Source organism: Rattus rattus, chromosome 3, assembly GCF_011064425.1.
Source record: "Rattus rattus isolate New Zealand chromosome 3, Rrattus_CSIRO_v1, whole genome shotgun sequence".
Classification (NCBI taxonomy): Eukaryota; Metazoa; Chordata; class Mammalia; order Rodentia; family Muridae; genus Rattus; species Rattus rattus.
The window spans coordinates 33,035,661-33,057,531 of NC_046156.1; the positions used below are offsets into that span (position 1 = coordinate 33,035,661).

Sequence of the window (21,871 nt, forward strand, 5' to 3'; positions counted from 1 at the left end):
GAGGCAAAGATTAAAACAGAGACTGAAGGAACACCCATTCAGAGCCTGCCCCACATGTGGCCCCATATACAGCCACCCAATTAGACAAGATGGATGAAGCAAAGAAGTGCAGACCGACAGGAGCCGGATGTAGATCGATCCTGAGAGACACAGCCAGAATACAGCAAATACAGAGGCGAATGCCAGCAGCAAACCACTGAACTGAGAATAGGACCCCGTTGAAGGAATCAGAGAAAGAACTGGAAGAGCTTGAAGGGCTCGAGACCCCTATATGTACAACAATGCCAAGCAACCAGAGCTTCCAGGACTAAGCCACTACCTAAAGACTATACATGGACTGACCCTGGGTTCTGACCTCATAGGTAGCAATGAATATCCTAGTAAGAGCACCAGTGGAAGGGGGAAGCCCTGGGTCCTGCTAAGACTGAACCCCAGTGAACTAGATTGTTGGGGGGAGGCGGCAATGGGGGGGAGGGTGGGGAGGGGAACACCCATAAGGAAGGGGAGGGGGAGGGGATGTTTGCCCGAAACCGGAAAGGGAATAACACTTAAATGTATATAAGAAATACTCAAGTTAATAAAAAAAAAAAGAAATGTTTGTTTAGGGGAGAAAGGGAAAAAGAGAGGGAGGGAGAAGAAAGAAGAGACAAAACTGAAGATGGGGAAGATGTTAGCAGATAAATGAGAGTCAGTAGTGAACTAAGAGGTGTCTGCTTCATTCAGAAGATGGGGAAGTGTTGGCAGGTAAATCAGAGTCCAGAGTCACTAGTCCATTAAGAGGCTTCTGCTTCTCTGAAAATAGAAAGGATTCCACATTGGGAAATTTTGAGCTGATAACATAAAGGCTTGCCAATAGCTCCTAAGGAATGAGAGAATTTTCAGGTAATTTTCTCTATTAGTAGTTTCCAGTCTCAGATTACAGAAAAGAGTTTGGAGCAGAGTGTGGGACCTTGATGAAGTAGGCAGGTGTTGGAATCTGATATATCTGAGTTTGGATTTCCACCGTTATCTATGAGATTGCAGGCAATGATTAACCCTCTGATCTTCAGTTTCCTCATCAGGGAAATGAGGGTAATCATATATGCTGGGATGTTGTGGGTCTTCAAAAGTAGCACAGACTCTAGGGTAGGGAGGAGAGTTAGAAAATGGTAACTGTCCCCATGACCACCTGAACGGATAGGCTGGTATGTCATGACATATTTGTAGAAAGTTTTAGAGTTCGTCGATTTTCTGTCATATGTATAATTACACTTAATCTTCAGTACTGTCAGGAGAACTCACATCCTGTGTGTTCATTTCATGGCTGGGACAGCAGGGAGGCAGAGGGTTATAGTACTTTTATGAACTGCCTCAGTTGCCCATCAGGCTGTGACACTGAGTTTGGAATAGCATGGCTATGTCTGTTACTCATTTAGTTTTTTGTTTTTATTTAATTTTTTTTTTCAAGACAGGGTTTCTCTGTGAAACATAGCCTTGGCTGTCCTGGACCTGTTTTATAGACCAGGTTGGCCCTGAACTCACAAAGATTCTCCTGCCTCTGCTTCTGGCTCTGCCTTCTGAGTACTGGGATTAAAGGCATGTGCCACCACGCCAGGGGCACTCGTTTAGTTTTTTAAACTATTAGTTACTATGACTGCTTTCGGAAACATGGAGGGCAGTGAAATGTGAATGGTTAGCAAACCAGATAGTGTGGCTTATACTGATCACAGAAATATTTGAGATTTTTAGCAGAACCCATTGGGCAAATGCAAAAAGAAAGTCTTGCCATGTTATCACCCCACACCCCCACCTCCACCCTCACGCATGACTCCTTCACTTCCTAAAGCTTTGGTATTTCCTAGTCATAATCAAGATATAGCTAACAGTGGAGGTGACTTAAAGGTACAACTTCTCTTGCCTTAAGATCAGGTAGAGATGGAGGCAATGTCTGTCAATCATAAGGAAAGCGAGCATGCTGCTTCTCTTTGCTCCTTCTCCCACCAAGAACATTGGTAGATTGTTTTAATTCAGGCAAGAGAAGGACAAAAGCAGAGATGAGTTTGCCTGAATATTTGGGGTGAGCATAGCTTTCACTTGACAGAAGACAAAGCAGATAACTTCAAAATATACCACCAAATCCTGACTGAACAAAAGGTAGTTTCTTTCTTCTCTGATCTCAACTCATTGAAGAAAGAGTCTAAAGGACCCCTATTAATCAAGAGATCAAAGTTAATGTGATTAGTAATGAGACAAACCAGAACTGCGTGGAATGCTACTGATCTAAAGAGGAAGCTTTAGGAAGGAAAAAACATACTCTCTGCAGCATTCCAACCAAAGATATGGAGCCTGAACTTACTACAGGATCATGTTGTGCTAGGAAGGGTCTCAAAGAAAGGGGTGTTTCCAGTTTGAAAGGAATTAAGGGAAAATGATGATCAAACAAGTGATCCTAAACTACAGTGGGCGTGACTGGAGAACTGAAAGAACTAAAGTGACTCTCGAGAGTAATTGAGAAAAGCTGTGTTGATTTCCTAATTTGATGGTTGCCTGAGTCTACCCAAGAAGAAAAAAAAATGCAATAAGGGGGATGGTGTGTTATAGGATAACAGTATGAGGGGGTAGCGACTCCTCACACTAGAAATTAACTCCAAGAAATTTAAGGTTTCTGGGTATGCCTGCAATTTTTCTACGAATATGAGATGGGTTCAAGTTGAGTAAGACTAGACAAAAAATAATTATAAGTGAAAAGTAATTCGGTTACAACTTCAATTAGTTTAATGTCTACAAATGGAAACTACAAAGGAGGATTCAATGAGGGAAAGACTGGGAGAACACCAACGTATGGGCAAGGAAAGCTGATGTTAATGGCCTTTGGGAAAATCATATGGAAACCCACTATGCTAAAAACTTCCTAATTTATATTCATATATTAAAACAATTTAAATGGAGTCATTGTATAATGAGGAAGACAATACCCCAATTAGACATCTTATTCTCCCATGTAAAATTTCCAGTAGGTTTTACATCTAATTGAATCATTGGTCAAAGGGTTCCATGGGCTGCCCAAGTATCACAGACCATTGTCAATGCTAATGGTTGCTCTCTATAACCTAACGCTAAGGTCCTGGTGCTGAATGTAACACTTATGTTTTCAACCATAGAGAGGTCAAGCTTGTGTCTAATGGCAAGTGTTCATAGTGCCGAAGGGATTTTATGTTATGGAAAGAGAAAGGTGATCATCACTGTCAATGAGCCACAAACCCTGTGACCTACAATAGTGACCAACCTGCAAGAGACACTGGTACAATAGTGGCACAAATGGTGTGAGAATAGCCAGCCACTTTTCGACGACATTTAAGGTCCATTCTGTGACCTAGAATGCACGCCTGATGGCTAAAGCGGCCAAGAACCTCAACCTAGATAGGTCAGAAACCTACGGGGAAACCCAATACTACTATTATTTTGCTAAAAAAGAAAACATAGCAATAAAAATGATCCCTAATGACATTGCTGTACCCATACATCAGTGACTTTTTCAGCCTTCATCAGAGAAGTTTCTTTATTTAATAGATGGTGTTTGTATATGTATGATGCGTGTTAAAATTCATTTTGTGTTATTAAAAATAAAATAATACTCCTTGAAATATAGTTGACTTCTTTGGTCTGGCTACTTTGGGAAGAAAATGCGTGAACCTGGCACCGATGTCCGCTCTGGTAAGAGCAATAGCCATCATTCTCATTTTCCTTCCAATTGAAAAGAAACATGCTAAGTGGCCCTTTCAGCTTCGCAGACAAACATAGGAAGAAGCTTATAATCTTTAAAAAAAAGATACTAATTTGTATCACTAGGTATTAGATATTATAATTAAAAAATAATTCAATTTGCCCAAGAATGTAGGATCAGATTATGGTTTAAACTAATTATCCGTTTAACAAACCTTTATAAACAGGATACAGAGTGAATCCTAGTAGTTCTGTGAAGACTCTAAAGTCCAGAAGCAGAAAATAAGCCATTAGTTCAGTGCAAATTGATTTCAACAGGAGGGAAACAGATATAGGAGATCGTAGCTCATAAATCAAGTAACAGATATTAGTATGCCTAAAATAATATGACATACTGTGAAAGGTATTTATGTATCACTTGCTTTAAGAAGACTCTGCTCTCTTGCAGAATAATTCTATTTATAGGCCTTAATTTCGTCTTTTAGCTAATCGTACCCTGGAGGTTGGTGTAGCTGGATATGAGTGTCAGAAGAGAAGGACTAATTTTTCACTTAACAGTCATTTTTCTACTATCGTCCAAACACAATGCTTACTTTGGGACCATAGAAACAATTAAAATGGTCTCTGCTCTCAAAATACTCAGTCTAGTGAATAAGACCAAAAAGCAATTAGAGAACTCTCTGATTAGCAGCAAACACCCCGGCATACTTCCATTAAGTGCTTAAGGGCAGGATCAAAAGACTGCTCATCTGGGGCCATGTTTAGAAATTTAGTACAATCATAGGAGTATCTTGGAGATGCTGATCAAAGAAATTGAAAGAACAAAGAATAAAGCACACTGTCAGGGGAGCTAGACTCTGAAATGGTTCATTTAAGAGGAAGCATCAACCAGGTGGGGGCTGAAGGAGAGAGGAAGAATGTTCCAGGGACTGGAGCAGAATATTCAAACTTCAACCTAGGGACGCGTGGCTCTTCACTGATGAATCACTTTGAATGCTGTGCTGTCTGGTTTTATGTGCCAAATTGGCATAAGCTGGAGTTATCACAGAGAACAGAGACTCCCTTGAGAAAACGCCTCTATGGGATCTGGCTTTAAGGCCTTTTCTCAACTAGTGATCAAGGTGGGAGGGCCCAGCCCATTGTGGATGGTGTTATCCCCAGACTGGTAGGACTGGATTCTATAAGAAAACAAGCTGAGCAAGCCAGGGGAAGCAAGCCAGTAAGCAGCATCCCTCCATGACCTCTGCATCAGCTCCTATCTTCAAGTTCCTGACCTGCTTGAGTTCCAGTCCTGACTTCCTTTGGTGATGAACAGCAATGTGGAAGTGTAAGCTGAATAAACCCTTTCCTCCCCAACTTGCTTCTTGATCATGATTTGTGCAGGAATACAAACCCTGATTAAGATAAACATGAAAGATTCACACATGTCTTCCTGGGACATAACTTGATGGAGGCAGGAAGCTGCCAAGTGACACAAGCTTGTGTTACAGCGTGGAGCAAACTAAGTATTTCATATAGGTCACAGGTTGGCACAGGAGTGCTGTTCAAAATAATGCATAATAAGACGCTTGTATTAGAAAACTCATTCAGACGGTAGTGAGGACAGATTAGTGAAACAAGACACACTTGGGACTATTTACCTAGTCAAGAGATAAACAGTGTCAGCAAAAACTAAGATTAGCACAGTGAAATTGAGCTATGGGAACATTTGTGTTTATAATAGACACTCGATAGGGCTACAGACTGTGGGTGGGGAACAAGGAAGACAGAATGTTCCAAGTGGGCTCACCTTGTCCGGGTGTGAGGGGGTTTCTTACACTGAGTTATGCATCCCGGGAAGAGACATTGGAGTGAAAGGGAGGACAGCGAGTCCAGATATGTGTTGCTAAAATGTACAGTGAAGTAGGGGAGATTCAAAGCTTACAGGCAGCAGTCAAATTCATTAGACCATAGATAGGATAGAGCCGAAGACCCAAAGTGGGAACCCAGAAAATGCCCCATTTTGGATTAAAGCAAGAAGTGCTAGCAAGAGGCTGAGGATGAAGCAGCCAATGGGAACTAGAGCAATGGAGAATTTTTAAGAGTTAGACCCTGAAAGCATCAACAAGTTGCAATACAAAAATATTTTAATAGAAGTCGGAAGAAAACACAGAAGGGGAAGAGATAGTGTTTTGTGAGTGGAGACACAGATGGGAGTTGGAATGTGCAGATTGTTGAACATGGACGTGGGGCTGTAAGAGCTGATGGGGAAAATGCTGACAATGTATCACCAAGAGAAAGAACAACGGTTGAAGCAGAATGACTGTTGTATTATAAAATGTTTATGACAAACATGTTTAGGTTCAATGAGGGTAGGGTCTTTGTTCACCACTATATCTATGTTACCTAAAACTGTATGTGGTCCATACATCATACATATTTTCTAGAAAGTTGTTAAATGAATGAATAGTGTAGCATATTCGCAAGGAGAGAAAAACAAGTGAGACTGTATGTGAAACTATTACAGATGATTATTTCTATGCTAATAATTGTAGAAGACACTTTTACTTTCTGTTCTATAAACTGATACAATTATATATAACTGAAACTTAGATGATTGCATTAAAATTAGTCTTTTCTGGGGTTGGGGATTTAGCTCATTGGTAGAGCGCTTGCCTAGGAAATGCAAGGCCCTGGGTTCAGTCCCCAGCTCCAAAAAAAAAAAAGAACCAAAAAATTAGTCTTTTCTACTCCGTGTACATAATAATTCTCATTGAGGCTACAAATTGTGTGTGCATGTGTATGTGTATTAAAGGTCCCCTGAGAGGCTCTGCCAGAGCCAAACCAATACAGATGCAGATGTACACTGCCAAACACTGGACTGAGGGTGGGGATCTCAATAGGGAAGTTAGGGAAAGGACTGTAGGAGCTGAAGGGGTTTGCAACCTCATAGGAAGAATAACAATACCAACCAACTAGACCCCCCAATGCTACCAAAGACTAAACCACCATAGAGTACATGGGATAACCATGGCTCTAGATGGATATGTAGCAGTGAATTGCCTTATCTGGCATCACTGGGAAGGGAGCCCCTTGGTCCTGTGGAGGCTTGATGACCCAGGATAGGGGAATGCTAGGCCGATGAGGCAGGAATGGGTGGGCAGGTTGTGGAGGACCCTTATAGAGCCAGGGGGTAGGTAGGAGGGTATCACAGGCTTGTGGAGGGGGAAACTGGAAAGGGGGATAACATTTAAAATGTAAATAAATAAAATGACAAATAAAAATAAATAAATAAAAATTAAGAAAAAGAATTCATTCATATCATCAATGCTGTCTTTCCTAGTAGGAGCATTGACTCTGAAGACCTTTAGAATAAAGGGGTGAGCGCAATAGATTGAACTGTTCTTTCAAAGTCAGAGAACACTCATCCTTTCACTGAACAACTGGATTCAGATCATCTGGCAAGTAACATCCAAATTCCTGACTGTGTCTAATCTTTCTTGGTCATCAAATCCTCCTGTTTGTCCTTGCAATTGCTCAGCTGATCCCCAATTGACTAACATCTATGGCATCGTATATTAATCCACACTAAATGCACTTTTCCTTGTGGAAAAGGCCTACAAAGCACGGGGCTCCTCTTTGCAAATAGTTTCCACCAAGAGGAAGATTTGTCAGTAGCACAGAGTCTTTTCTCTCACACTCTTTTATTCTTTAGGGGGGGGAGTTGATATTAATTATTTAATATGATACTTTATCTCTTCAGAATCATTCCGTGGAACCTGGGTTGGTCTCTGATACTTTCTCCCAAGTGCTAGAATTCCAGGCTACTTCATAGTAAGAAGCTCTGTAGACTTAATGTGTAATGACTAAGATTTCATGTGGAATTTACAAACTACCACATGTCCATCAAAAAGAATTCCGCTGCATGAGATTGATGGATTCTTTCTTTGATAAGCTATTTTCAGGAGAAATTTTGAGGAGCAGCTTTGTGGGCACATTTAATATTCTCGATTAGACACGTTTCGAAGACACAAGTATCACCTGAGATGCTCTGTCCATAATTCCGAGTACTTACAGTGTTCTCAATATGACCGTAGATTACTATGAAATCAGTGTAAAGTGTTCATGTTCAGTCTCTTTATACCAAATGGAAAATAATATTAAATGTTAAACCATTAGTAACGATCAGGCTATGTTACAGAAAATATCCTTAAAAAGTGTCTTTGTAACAGTAATTAGGGGATCACTGTTAAATATAGTCCCTGGAAAAAATTAAAATTCTTTCAATTAATTCAAAAGTATTCCCTCTCTCCTTCATATGCATCAATCTACAGAGATGAGCTTTTTTCCTACAGATATAATTGCCATATTTAAGACATGTAACGTTTCTTTGTAGTTATGCCTTTTTTTCTTTTTTGTGTAGTGCATGTACTTGCTCACGTGTGTGTGTGTGTGTATGTGTGTTGTATGTATGTGTGTGTGTATACATGTGTGTGTATGTGTGTGTATATGTGTGTTGTATGTATGTGTGTGTGTATACGTGTGTGTGTGTGTGTGTGTGTGTGTGTGTGCGCCCACATGCATTCATGTGTGTGGGTGGAATCTGGTTGTCTTCCTCCACTGCTCTCCCTTTACCTTACGTTTTGAGACCGAGTCTGCCTGATCCAGCCGCTCAGGCTCTATAGTTGTGGTTAGAGGTGAGCTCCCATGCCTGGCTAGTAAGGGTTTAAATGTGGGTCCTGACAATTCCAATTCAGGTTTTCATGCTTGAGCAGCAAGTACTTTTCCAAATGAGCCTTCTACCCAAACCCGGAAGTCATATAATTTTGAAAAATAAAAAGAAAGTTATGAATAGTTTCAAATTTATGTTCGGTGAGCGATTCTGTAGCTATTAACCCAAGAAAAATTTCCATTCATGTATAGAATATTTCCTTTCAGCTGTGGTTAGGAAGTACCTGTCAAGCAACTGAATGTCTTTGCTCCTGTTAGACTGTTAGACTTGTTAGATTGATAATGTGAAATTCGGATCTCATTTCAAACTTGCATGGAGGACATTGGCGTCTCCGCTCTAAGGCATATAAAAAGAACTGAAACTCAAGATGGCGGTTCCCAGAAAAATAAGAAACAAAGCACAAATTTAATTTAATAGAAACTTCACTTCTCAAGCCCTTAACCTTCTGGGTACCGTAGTTCTGGTGACGGTGTCGGTGAAGAGAGGAAATACTGTGATATAACATGTATCTAGAGCAGGGGACATTTTTATGACTTACAGGGAGCCAAGCAAATAACACAGTTGTTTATTCCCATCCCAGCTGTTTTTCTTCACTTTCAAAGGATGTTTATAATTCTGGTATGAAGCAGTTTCAGCCCATAATGAATTAAGCAAAATTCACATTAATTGCTATAACTAGAGCTGATGGCTGGGATGGTTGACATAGGCACACTGGAATAAAATGTATCCATCAATTTACAAGTATTAAGTTTCTTTAAAATCTGAAGCTATGGCTTTAATGTGCCTGTGATTCAGCCCTTTTATTAGTGTATCTTGTAAATTCTAAGAATGATAATAGTTGACTCTGTTAAATGCAAACACTGGCCGCTTTTTGTTTTTTTATTTGTAAAATAAATATTATTATTATAAAATAATAAAATAATATTAAATTACAATTATTTCATTTCACTCTTTCTTTTCCTCCCTCAAACCCCTCCCACTACCTGCTACTTGATTCCTGTCAAATTATGGATACTTTAAAAAATCATTTTGTTTTACACACACACACACACACACACACACACACACACACCACACACCACACCCACACCACACACCACACACACACACACACACACACACACACACACACACACACACACACACACACACACACACACACCACACCACACACACACACACACACACACACACACACACACCACCACCACACCACACCACCACACACACACACCACACACACACACACACACACACACACACACACACACACACACACACACACACACACACTTCTCATTCAGTGTACCCTTACTTGTCTGTATATGATTTCGGGGCTCATCAACTGGTATTGGATTACCAAATAGGGCTTTCAGTCCTGTGAAAAACTATATCTATAGCACTGGACCATATTTTAATAGTTCGGGATTTGTTATTAACATGACAATATTATGGATCAATTCATAGAAACAAAAAAAACATGGAATTAATACACAATGAAGTATTAAACTTTTTTAGTAGCTTCAAATGCCACTAGAAAATTAGCATGGCCAAATTTGTTTGTTACCATAACATTTATCATAAATTATTTTCCTTACCCTATCCACTACAAAAGCATAGCTGTTAATGCTTTGATTTTGTACAGCAATTTTTCTTTTCATTTAGCTTTCTCCTTTATGTAGAAAATTACTCAAAAGTATTTGTGTATCCACTTCTTAAGGTTTTCAGTATATGAGATATTTTCTAGTGGCAAGAACCACTTTTAAAATCTGAAAGAAAAGTGTATATACCCAGATGGTCTCTGATAGACACGTCTCTTGCCTTAAGCACCCCTGAGCGAGAAACTCCCCACCCGGCTTTATTCATCTAGCCACCTCTTATTTCTCTTGCAGCAGGGAAAATAGACTTCTATTGTTATCACAAAATACAAAACCATTTTCTCCGTGAGCCTATAGAGATCCTATATTTTCCCCAGGAATGATGTCCTCAATTCCTAGTGAAGCGACCAGGAATCCTTGCACAGAGAGATTACTGCAGTCGGGTCAGAGTCCAGAGCCTCTGTAGGTGAGGCTGCCCACTAGAGGGCTCCACGTTTTATCACACCCACACTCTCCAGAGACTCTCCGAGAAATGTCTCTCTGGTATTCATAGCTGGATCTCAGAGGATCACCACCACCCATTTCCTGAGTGACGAGTTGGAAAGAGAGTATTATTTGTTAGAAACCAGGATTTTGGGATGATTGGTAGGTACCCGAACCGTGCTTCACTTTTGGTTATTCTGATGACAGCAGTAGAGGCATCTTCCAGCATGGAACAGCCAGTCAACATGGTGATATTGTGAGAAGCCTGAGATAGGTTGGTGGAGAGCGTAAAGCCAGTGTGGGTTACATAGTGAGCCTCAGTGAAAAACGTTAGGGAAAAAAGAAAAAGGAAGGAGGGGGAGGGGGCTTAGGGAAGATAAAAGTAGTCCAGAAGAGTCAAAACATACAGGCTCAAATCTTGTTCTCAGGTAAACTGAAACTCTGGTTAATCGAGCTACCCTGAACCTTAGCATCCCCTTTGTAAAGGACACGCAAACAACACCCAAGCTCCACCAGGCTTTGTTTCTTTTTTCCTTTTAAGTGAGGTATAAGTTTAAATAAAACAGAAGGTATAATGCACATGGTATACATTTTAGTAATATTCACTCTGATCTGTCTTATTTCCTCCCCATCCATCATCCTTCAATCTCCTTCTTCCCGTTCGTTGAATGCAAATAAAGAATCTCAAACCAGATTGAGGTAGAGCCTGGAGTTGGGTCCTAGGGCTGCTTTAAGGGCAATAGGATGGATGGCGTTGTCTTCCCTTTCCCTGGGGTTTGGAATGTGTAAGCATCTGTACTCTTATCCTCCTTTTGCTGGACTAATTATGTTAGTCTCTTTAGATGTCTGTGAAGGAAGGCAAAGAGATCTTCCCCACTGTGAATATGGAACATGGTTCTTGCTAATGGCTCAGATTTATTTTCACACACACACACACACACACACACACACACACACACACACACACACCCCAAAGGAGACAATTTGAAAAAAAAAAAGAGAGAGAGAGAGGGGGGTGGCTAGGCATTTGAACCTATAGGAATATTTATGATATGTCATTATAGTTACCAATAAACAAAAACCCACTCAGTTGTTAGACTTTCTAGTGTTAATTTAACATGTACATTTTGATACATCCCAAAATGGAGGTAGATTTGTTCCTGAAACTTCTCTTCGGAGTGTTTAATATGATGTTTAGTGTATGTATGAGGGATGTCTAGTTTTAGAGCAGAACATGGGATTCAGCTGAGATCAAGGACTCAACTGCAAACAGAGCCGATGGGACTGAGAACCTCTAGCAATGAGCAGAAATCTCCCGAGACTGCTGCACGGACAGGCGTTGCAACCAACTTTAAACAGATCCAAGAGAACCACGTTCCAGGCAGCACCTTGGTTACGCTTCTTCTCAGTGCACACGAAGGGGACTAAGAGTTCTTAACAATTAATTAGACATTCCATGCCTTAACATGAGTGAAGTGTCTGTGTTAACTGTAATGTACTGACCCAGTGATAATTATTCACACTGTTCAATTAAACAGAGGAGTCCTTCTTGGATATTTTATGTATTTACATTTCAAAGGTTATCCCCTTTCTCCCTCCCCCATACCCCTTTCCCCTCACCCTGCTTCTATGAGGATGCTCCCCTTCCCACCCACCCACTCCAACCTCATTGCCCTAGCATTCCTCTACATTGGGGAAACAGCCTTCACAGGACCAAGGGCTTTTCCTCCCATTGATAATGGACAATGCCATCCTCTGCTACATATGTGGCTGGAGCCATGGGCCCCCCAATGTGTACTCTTTGGTTGAGGGTTTAGTACCTGGGAGCTCTGGTGGGGTCTGGTTGGCTGATATTGTTGTTTTTCTTATGGGGTTACAAAGCCCTTCAGCTCCTTCAGTCTTTTCTCTAACTCCTCTATTGGGGTCCCCTTGTTCAGTCCAATGGTTAGCTGAACTATCTCATCTGTATTAGTAGGGCTTTGTCAGAGCCTATCAGAAGACACCCATATCTGGCTCCTGTCAGCAACCACTTCTTGGCATCAGCAATAGTGACTGGGTTTGGTAGCTGCATATAGGATGGTAGGGCAGTCTCTTGATGACCTTTCTTTCAGTCCCTACTCCACTCTTTGTCCCTGTATTTCCTCCCATGAGTATTTTGTTCTCCCTTCTAAGAAGGACTGAAGTATCCACATTCTGGTCTTCCTTCTTCTTGAGCTTCATATCCCTTTATAAACATCCTGATTGCAGCTCCCTCCTTCATTTCCTCCCACCTCACAGATCCCTACCCCATTACTCCCTCCTCTTTTCCTCAGAGAAGGGGAAGGCCCCCTTGGGTAGTACTCACCCTGGACTAAACCTTTATGTAGAGATAGAAAAATTAAAACTGCTGTTCAATGATCACAGTGATTATCTGGATCTAATTACAAAGGAGCTTCCATGAACATGAAAGCTTTCACAGAAAAGTCTTGTTTGCATGGTCTTCACTATCATAAAATCTTCTCTAGAAAACATTTGGTGGCTGTTAGGTATGAATGAGAGCGCTTAATCAATATAACACTCTGAGTAAGTGAAACACCATCCAGGATTGCTTTGTACTCTCCCACGTTTGCAGAAAAACATCTGAGTAACTATTGCTGAAAAGCTAAAGGACTTATCACCATCAGAAAAAAAATTAAAATTAACAACATGTGTAAGGAGCCTTGGGTAAGAGGAGTCCGGGGGCCTTTTGGTCCCAATGTGCTAATATAAGAAGTTTTCACCAGCAATTGAAAGCTGAAAGCTGAACTGAATTTTTCTAAAATAAAAACTTTTCATACAAAGAGAAATCACGGGCTGGGGAGATGAAATGGTTCAGTGGATAAACTGACACACTGCTTGCTTGCTGTCAAGTGTGGGGACATGAGCGTGGATCTCCAGAATCCAGGTAATGTTGGATGTGCTGGCATGCAGCTGCGATCCCAGCATTTCTACTGTAATGTAGAAGACAGAAACTGGAGACTTCCCATGAGTTACAGGCCTGCTAGCTTGATGTATACAATGGCAAAGAAACAAAAGGCCTTCGTTTCAAGCAAGGTGAAGGCAACGACCAGGGCTCTCTTCTTCCTTTCACATGTGTCCTGCCATCATGTGATACAAAGAGAAAAGGACAGTCATAGAGAATGCAGAAACCTGGCCAGGAAGGTCAGTGTGTGAACGTGGCAGTAGCAATGTGTCTTCCTGCTGTTGATGTCAGGGTCACCGTGGCAGAACACACGACCCCCGCCTGTCCGGGTGATGGGAAGCCCACTACTGTTTGCTGTGACCTCATGGAGGGTGGCAGAGGAAGTGACAACAAATTCATTGTTAGGTTAGCTGGCTTCTTCAGAGTGGCTTCCTCCATCGCTGCTTTGACCGGCATCCTGCTGACTGGTAAGAACCCCGTCTCTTTATTTAAATGTAGATGTACACTATCTCGTTCAGGATACAGACAAATTTATTTTGCCAACTGGAGCTAGAACCCCAAGGCAGATTTGAACTAGCTTTCTTTACCCTTGGACGATGTTGCATGACAGGGGCTGCATTCGGGACAACGATCTTCCTTTAGGATTGAAGAAAACCCAGGGCGTGGTCTGGTCCCACCCAAGAAATGTACAGATTTTTGAATATGGTGACTAGGCAAGGGGCACTTTGGGCTAATACTCTAGGTTCACTGGCCTTGCTCTATAGTGCTTTCGACGTTATCATTAAGAAAACACGGGGTGCAGAAGAGGGCCTCAGCACAGTAGCAACAGGAATCATGATGGGAATGTTGTATAAATGTACAGGTGGTCTTCGGGGAATAGCACATGGTGGCCTGGCAGGACTGACACTCACCAGTCCCTGTATAACTACTGGGAGCACATGAAAGATTCCCTGCACTAACAGTCACTCTGAAGATGTCTGCCACCTCAGGAATGGGGGACACTTCATAGTCATCCAGATCAATTAATAAGTCAGTCTGGAGTTGCTTTCTCTCTTGTACCTACCAATTACTTTGAACAATTGGAGATTGATTTGCTGTGACAAAGATTGTGGATGCTTAGCCTGGAGTGCACTGCTTGCCCTCAGTGAGTGGAAGCCACACCCTTTGGTGGCTCACTGAGAATGTGGAAATGATCTTGCACCTCCTACCCCCAAACTGGAAAACCACTTACTCTTCAAAATCAGGCCGTACTTTTTATTACCATGTTAATTCATTTAGAAATCTAAAACTTAATATTGCCCTGTTTTCCAAATAAAGGGCAAAAATACAACAACAACAACAACAACAACAAACAAACAAACAAACAACAACCATAACAACAACAAAAACCAAAAACCTGTGTGTCACTCTAAAGGTTGACTGAAGAATTGTGATACACACTCATGACTGAAGTAGGGGTTAAAGTCCATGGTACACGGCTGGTGAGTGTTGTCTGCTGTGATTGGCTACTATGAGGTGGTCAGTCTGGGAAGAATTTTACATATATTATCATATTGTTTAGTAAAAGCGAAGCTTTAAAACTTTAAATAGCAATGCAGCAAATCATCAAATGTGACACTCATAATTGGTGTGGAAGAAGAGCAAACTCTAGAAAGCACCAAGGGGGTTGGGGGGAGATTCCAGTAGTAACAATAGGAATACACCAGGACATTAAGGCTTGGTTAACTACATGGGGGTCTGGGCTATGGCAGTATTATGTGCAGTTAGTTTGTGTTCAAATGAAAAGAGATACTGTTTAAGTGTTTCTGAAACACACACACACACACACATACACACACACACACACACACATGAGAGGGGCCAAGGAGGGAGAGGGAGAGGGAGAGAATTTTCAGTGTTCGAGATTCAGAAACGAAAGTGAAGGAATAAAACTTAGACACCTCACGCAGGTGTGTTGTCACACACCTGGAACCCCAGCCCTTGAATGATGGAATCAAGAAGGTCAGGAGTTCAATATCAGCTTCTATTGTATAATGAGTTTACGGGTAGCCCAGGCTACACAAGACTCCACTCTTGTTCCCCCCAGAAAAAAATGAAAGGACAAATAATAGAAACTTCAAACTTCGGGTGTCTTAGAACGTAACGGCATTTTCAGGAAGCCATGAGAGAGAAGTGTTGACACAGACCTTTGCAGCCACGGTGCTGAGCGTCACTGTGCTGACCACTGCTCACTTCACTACTACCTGAGGAGCGAAAGAAGAGGGCTTAAGGCAGCTGGCTGTTCCAAGCACAGAATACTGGTAAGATTCTTTTAATCCGCATCCTCTTTTGGTTTTATTCTCACTTAAATGCCATGGAGAAGGAATGAGGGGCATTCAGAGTTACTCACCCAAAACTACACAATCTGTTTAAAATTAACATCTGGCTAGAGATGTAAATTTTAACCACGAGGCTTAGAGCTCCAGACACGACCAAGCTAATTACACAAGCTGTTATGAAAAGCCTTGCTCCCATAGCTCAAGGAAAAGCCAGAAGCTATAGGATTTATCTCCCAACATGTGATAGCTCTGCTTCTTAGTTGGAAGCTAGATGCACTAGTGTTTAGCTTTCCTCTTTCACAGGAACCCACCTAGTGCCCTCTGGATACAGGAATATAGAAGCAGTCAGTGGCAGGAACCTTCTGGTTTCTGCCTGCACCTGGAACTGAACTGAACAGGTCCCACAGCTCTCTGTACCCAAATCCCATGGAGGAGAGAGCTGGACCCTCAGAAGTGTGGACCATCCTGAGATCTCAGGGGAGACTGCCACTTCTCACATTCCTGGCCCAAGAGGAACCTGCATAGTAGCCTCTGTGCCCTCTGGGCACAGGGACCTGAGAGCACTCAAGGGCAGGACCCTTCTGGTTTTTGGCTGAGCTGAGAGCTGAAAACATTAACACAACTGTCAAAGATAATGTAAAATCTCCAGGAGACCTGACACACTTGGGAGCAGAGGTAAGACCAAATCGTCTGCTCCAAGCGACCCACATGGTGGCCTCAGGACAAGCATAGGCAGAAGTCTTCTGAGATGGGATACTTCCAGTTTCTGGCCGTGCCCTAAGCTGAACCCAATGAGTCCCACAGTTCTCTGTACCCAAATCCCATGAGGGAGAGAGCTGGTGTCACAGAAGTGCAGACAATCCTGAGAGCTCAGAGGAGACAACTACTTCTGCCCATATTCTTGACCCAAAAGGAACATGTCTAGTGCTCTCTGTGCCCTCTGGGCACAGGAAGCTAGGAGCAGACAGAGGCAGGACCCTTCCTGTTTCTGCCTGAGCTGAGAGCTGAAAGCCAGTCACATGGAGTGCTGACACCTCTGAGAGCAGAGGTAAGACCTCTCTTCTGCTCCAAGTGACCTGCCTGAAGGCTTCAGGATATAAACCCAGGAGCAGCTCTCTATTCCCAGATTCAGCAGAAAGAAAACAGGTCTACAAGTGTGCTGACACACAGGCTTACACTTACGGGAGGGTCAAGTCACTGTTAGTGACAGCAAGACCAGCTAACAAGACAACCTGATGATGAGAGACAAGCACAGGAATCTAAACAACAGAAACCAAGACTACATGGCATCATCAGAGCCCAGTTCTCCCACCAAAGCAAATACTGGATATCCCAACACACTGGAAAAGGAAGATTTGGATTTAAAACCACATCTCATGATGATGATAGAGGACTTTAAGAAGGAAATAAATAACTCCCTTAAAGAAATACAGGACAACACAGGTAAACAAGTAGAAGCCCTTAAAAAGGAAACAAAAAAAAAATCCCTTAAAGAATTACAGGAAAACACAACCAAGCAGGTGAAGAAATTGAACAAAGAACAAAACCATCCAGGATTTAAAAATGGAAATAGGAACAATAATGAAAGCATATGAGAGACAAACCCGGAGATAGAAAACCTAGGAAAGAGATCAGGAGTCATAGATGCAAGCAAGCATCACCACAGAATATAAGAGATAGAAGAGAGAATCTCAGGGGCAGAAGATACTGTAGAAAACATTAACACAACTGTCAAAGATAATGTAAAATACAAAAAGCTCCTAATGTAAAACATCCAGGAAATCCAGGACGCAATGAGAAGATCAAACCTAAGGATAATAGGTATAGAAGCGAGTGAAGATTCCCAAATTAAAGGGCCAGTAAATATATTCAACAAAATTATAGAGGAAAACTTCCCTAACCTAAAGAAAGAGATCGTCATGAACATACAAGAAGCCTACAGAATTCCAAACAGATTGGACCAGAAAAGAAATTCCTTCTGTCATATAATAGTCAAAACACCAAATGTACAAAACTAAGAAAGAATATTTAAAGCAGTAAGGGGAAAAAGTCAAGTAACACATAAAGGCGGACCTATCAGAATTACACCAGACTTCTCACCAGAGACTATGAAAGCCAGAGGATCCTGGGCTGATGTCATACAGATCCTAAGAGAACACAAATGCCAGCACAGGCTAGTATATCCAGCAAAACTCAATTAACATAGATACTAAGATATTTCATGATAAAACCAAATTTACACAATATCTTTCTACAAATCCAAGTCCTTCAAAGGATAATAGATAGAAAACTCCAACACAAGGAGGGAAACTACACCCTAGAAAAAAACAACAAAGTAATCTCCTTAAAACCAAAAGAACAGAGACACATAAACATAATTCCACCTCTAACAACAAAAATAACAGGAAACAACAATCACTATTCCTTAATATCTCTTAACATCAATGGACTCAATTCCCCAATAAAAAGACATAGACTAACAGACTGGATACATAAAGAAGACCCAGCATTTTGCTGCATACAGGAAACACACGTCAGTGAGAATGACAGATACTACCTCAGAGTAAAAGACTATAAAACAATTTTTCAAGCAAATGGTTCGAAGAAATAAGCTAGAGTAGCAAATAAAATCGACTTTCAACCAAAAGTTATCCAAAAAGATAAAGAAGGACAGTTCATATTCATCAAATGAAAAATCCACCAAGATGAACTCTCAATCTTAAATATCTATGCTCCAAAAGCAAGGGCACCTACAATCCTAAAAGAAACCTTATTAGAGGTCAAAGAATACATTGCACCTCACACAATAATATTAGGAGATTTCAACACCCCACTCTCATCCATGGACAGATCATGGGAATAGAAACTAGAGACATAGAGAAACTAAAAAAAAAGTTATGAACCAAATGGACTTAACAGATGTTTACAGAACATTCCATCCTAAAACAAAAAAATATACCTCCTTCTCAGCACCTCATTGGTACCTTTCCAAAACTGACCACATAACTGGTCACAAAACAGGCCTCAACAGATACAAGAAATTGAAATAATCCCATGCATCCTATCATCAGATCACCAAAGACTAAGGCTGGTTTTCAATAACAACTATAATGACAGAAAGCCCACATATACCTGAAAGTTGAACTGTGCTCTACTCAATGATAACTTAGTCAAGAAAGAAATAAAGAAAGAAATTAAAGACTTTTAAGAATTTAATTAAAATGAAGACACAACACAATGAAAGCAGTGCTAAGAGGAAAACTCATAGATCTGAGCACCTCCAAAAAGAAACAGGAGAGAGCATACATTAGCTGCTTGACAACACACCTAAAAACTCTAGAAGAAAAAGAAGGAAATACACCCAAGAGGAGTAGAAGGCAGGAAATAATCAAAGTGAGGACTGAAATCAACCAAATAGAAACAAAAAGGACTATATGAAGAATCAAAAAAACCAGGAGCTGGTTCTTTGAGAAGATCAACAGGAGTGATAAACCCTTAGCTAGACTAAATGGAGGGCACAAAGAGTGTATCCAAATTAACAAAATCAGAAATGAGAAGGGAGACATAACAACAGATTCTGAGGAAAATAAAAAAATCATCTACTAAAAAGCCCATATTCAACAAAACTGGACAATCTGAATGAAATGGACAATTTTCTAGATAAATACCAGATACCAAAGTTAAATCAGGATCAGATAAATCATCTAAACATTCCCATGAATTTTCTTAAGAAATTATTCTTAAGAAATAGAAGCAGTTATTAAAAGTTTTCCACCAAAAAAGCCCAGGACCAGATGGATTTGATGCAGAATTCTATCAGACCTTTGTTGAAGACATCATACCAATACTGTCCAAACTATTCCACAAAATAGAAACAGAAGGAACACTACCCAAGTCCTTCTATAAAGCCCCAATTATGCTATCTAAACCACACAAAGACCCAACAAAAAAAAACTTCAAAACAATTTCCCTTATGAATACCAACACAAAAATACTCCATAAAATTCCCATAAACCGAATCCAAGAACATATCAAAAAGATCATCGATCATGATCAAGTAGACTTCATCCCAAGGATGCAGGGATGGTTCAATATATAGAAATCCAACAACATAATCCACTATGAAAACAAACTCAAAGGGAAAAAAACCACATGATCATTTCATTAGATGATGAGAAAGCATTTGACAAAATTCCACACCCCTTCATGATAAAAGTCCTGGAAAGAACAGGAATTCAAGGCCCAAACTTAAACATAGTAAAAGAAATATACAGCAAACCAGTAGCCAACACTAAACTAAATGGAGAGAAACTTGAAGCAATTCCACTAAAATCAGGGACTAGACAAGGCTGCCCACTCTCTCCCTACTTATTCAATATAGTACTCAAAGTCCAAGCCAGAGTAATCACAAAAGGAGGTCAAAGGGATACAAATTGAAAGGGAAGAAGTCAAAATATCACTATTTACAGATGACATGATAGTATATTTAAGTGATCTCAATCCACCAGAGAACTACTAAGTCTGATAAACAGCTTCCACAAAGTGTCGGGGTATAAAATTAGCTCAAACAAATCAGTAGTCTTCCTTTACTCAAAGAATAAACAGGCTGAGAAAGAAATTAGGGAAGTGACACCCTTCACAATAGTCCCAAATAACATAAAATTCCTTGTTGTGACCATATCTAAGCAAGTGAAAGATCTGTATGACACGAACTTCAATCTCTGAAGAAAAATTGAAGAAGATCTTAGAAGATGGATAGACCTCCCATGTTCATGGATTGGCAGGATTAATATAGTAAAAATGGCCATTTTGCAAAAAGCAATCTACAGATTCAATGCAATCCCCATCAAAATTCCAACTCAATTCTTCATAGAGTTAGAAAGAGCAATTTGCAAATTCATTTGGAATAACAAAAAAACAGGATAGTGAAAGCTATTATCAAGAATAAAAGAATATCTGGGGGAATCCCCATCACTGACCTCAAGCAGTATTACAGAGCAATAGTGATAAAAATTGTATGGTATTGGTACAGAGACAGGCAGGTAGGTCAGTGAAATAGAATTGAAGACCCAGAAATGAACCCACATACCTATGGTCACTTCATCTTTGACAAAGGAGCTAAAACCATCTAGTGTAAAAAGGATAGCACTTCAACAAATGGTGCTGGTTCTATTGGAGGTCAGCATGTAGAAGAATGAAAATTGATCCATTCTTATTTCCCTGTACAAAGCTTAAGTCAAAGTGGATAGAAGAAAAAGTGGGAAAGAGTCTCAAAAACATGGGCACTGGGGAAAATTTTCTGAGCAAAACACCAATGGCTTGTGCTCTAAGTTCAAGAATCGACAAATGGGACCTCATAAAACTGAAGAGTTTCTGTAAAGCAAAAGACACTATCAGGACAAAATGGCAACCAGCAGATTGGGAAAAGATCTTTACGAATCCTACATATTATATAGGGCTAATATCTAAAATATATAAATAACTCAAGAAGTTAGTCTTCAAGAGACAAATAACCCTATTAAGAAAATAGGGTACAGAACTAAACCAAGAATTCTCAGCTGAATGGCCAAAAAAATACCTAAAGAAATGTTCAATGTCTTTATTCATCAGGGAAATGCAAATCAAAACAACCCTGAGATTCCACCTCACACCGGTCAGAATGGGTAAGATAAAAAATTCAGGTGACAACAGATGCTGGCAAGGATATGGAGAAAGAGGATTGTTGTTGTTGGGATTGCAAATTGGTACAACCACTCTGGAAATCAGTCTGGAGGTTCCTCAAAAAATTGGACATTGTACTACCTGAGTATCCAGCTATACCTCTCCTGTGCATATACCCAAAAGATGCTCCAACATACAACAAAGACCCATGCTCCACTCTGTTCATAGCAGCCTTATTTATAATAGCCAGAAGCTGGAAAGAACCCAGATGCTCTTCAACAGAGGAATGGGTACAGAAACGTGGTACATCTGCACAATGGAATACTACGCTGCTATTTAAAAAATACTTCATGAAATCCATAAGCAAATTAATAGAACTAGAAAATATCCTGAGTGAGGTAACCCAATCACAGAAAACAAAACAAAACAAAATAGAAAACAAACAAAAAACACATGG

The 21,871-nt window shown here is 40.6% G+C and overlaps 1 protein-coding gene and 1 pseudogene across 1 annotated transcript in view; one reads left to right on the forward strand and one right to left on the reverse strand.

The window, feature by feature from the left end:
- Arsj (arylsulfatase family member J) overlaps positions 1 to 21,871 on the reverse strand; it is a 71,002-nt gene that overhangs the window by 4,372 nt on the left and 44,759 nt on the right. The gene's annotated exons all lie outside the window — the stretch shown is intronic.
- Positions 13,800 to 14,406, forward strand: LOC116895325 (annotated as a pseudogene).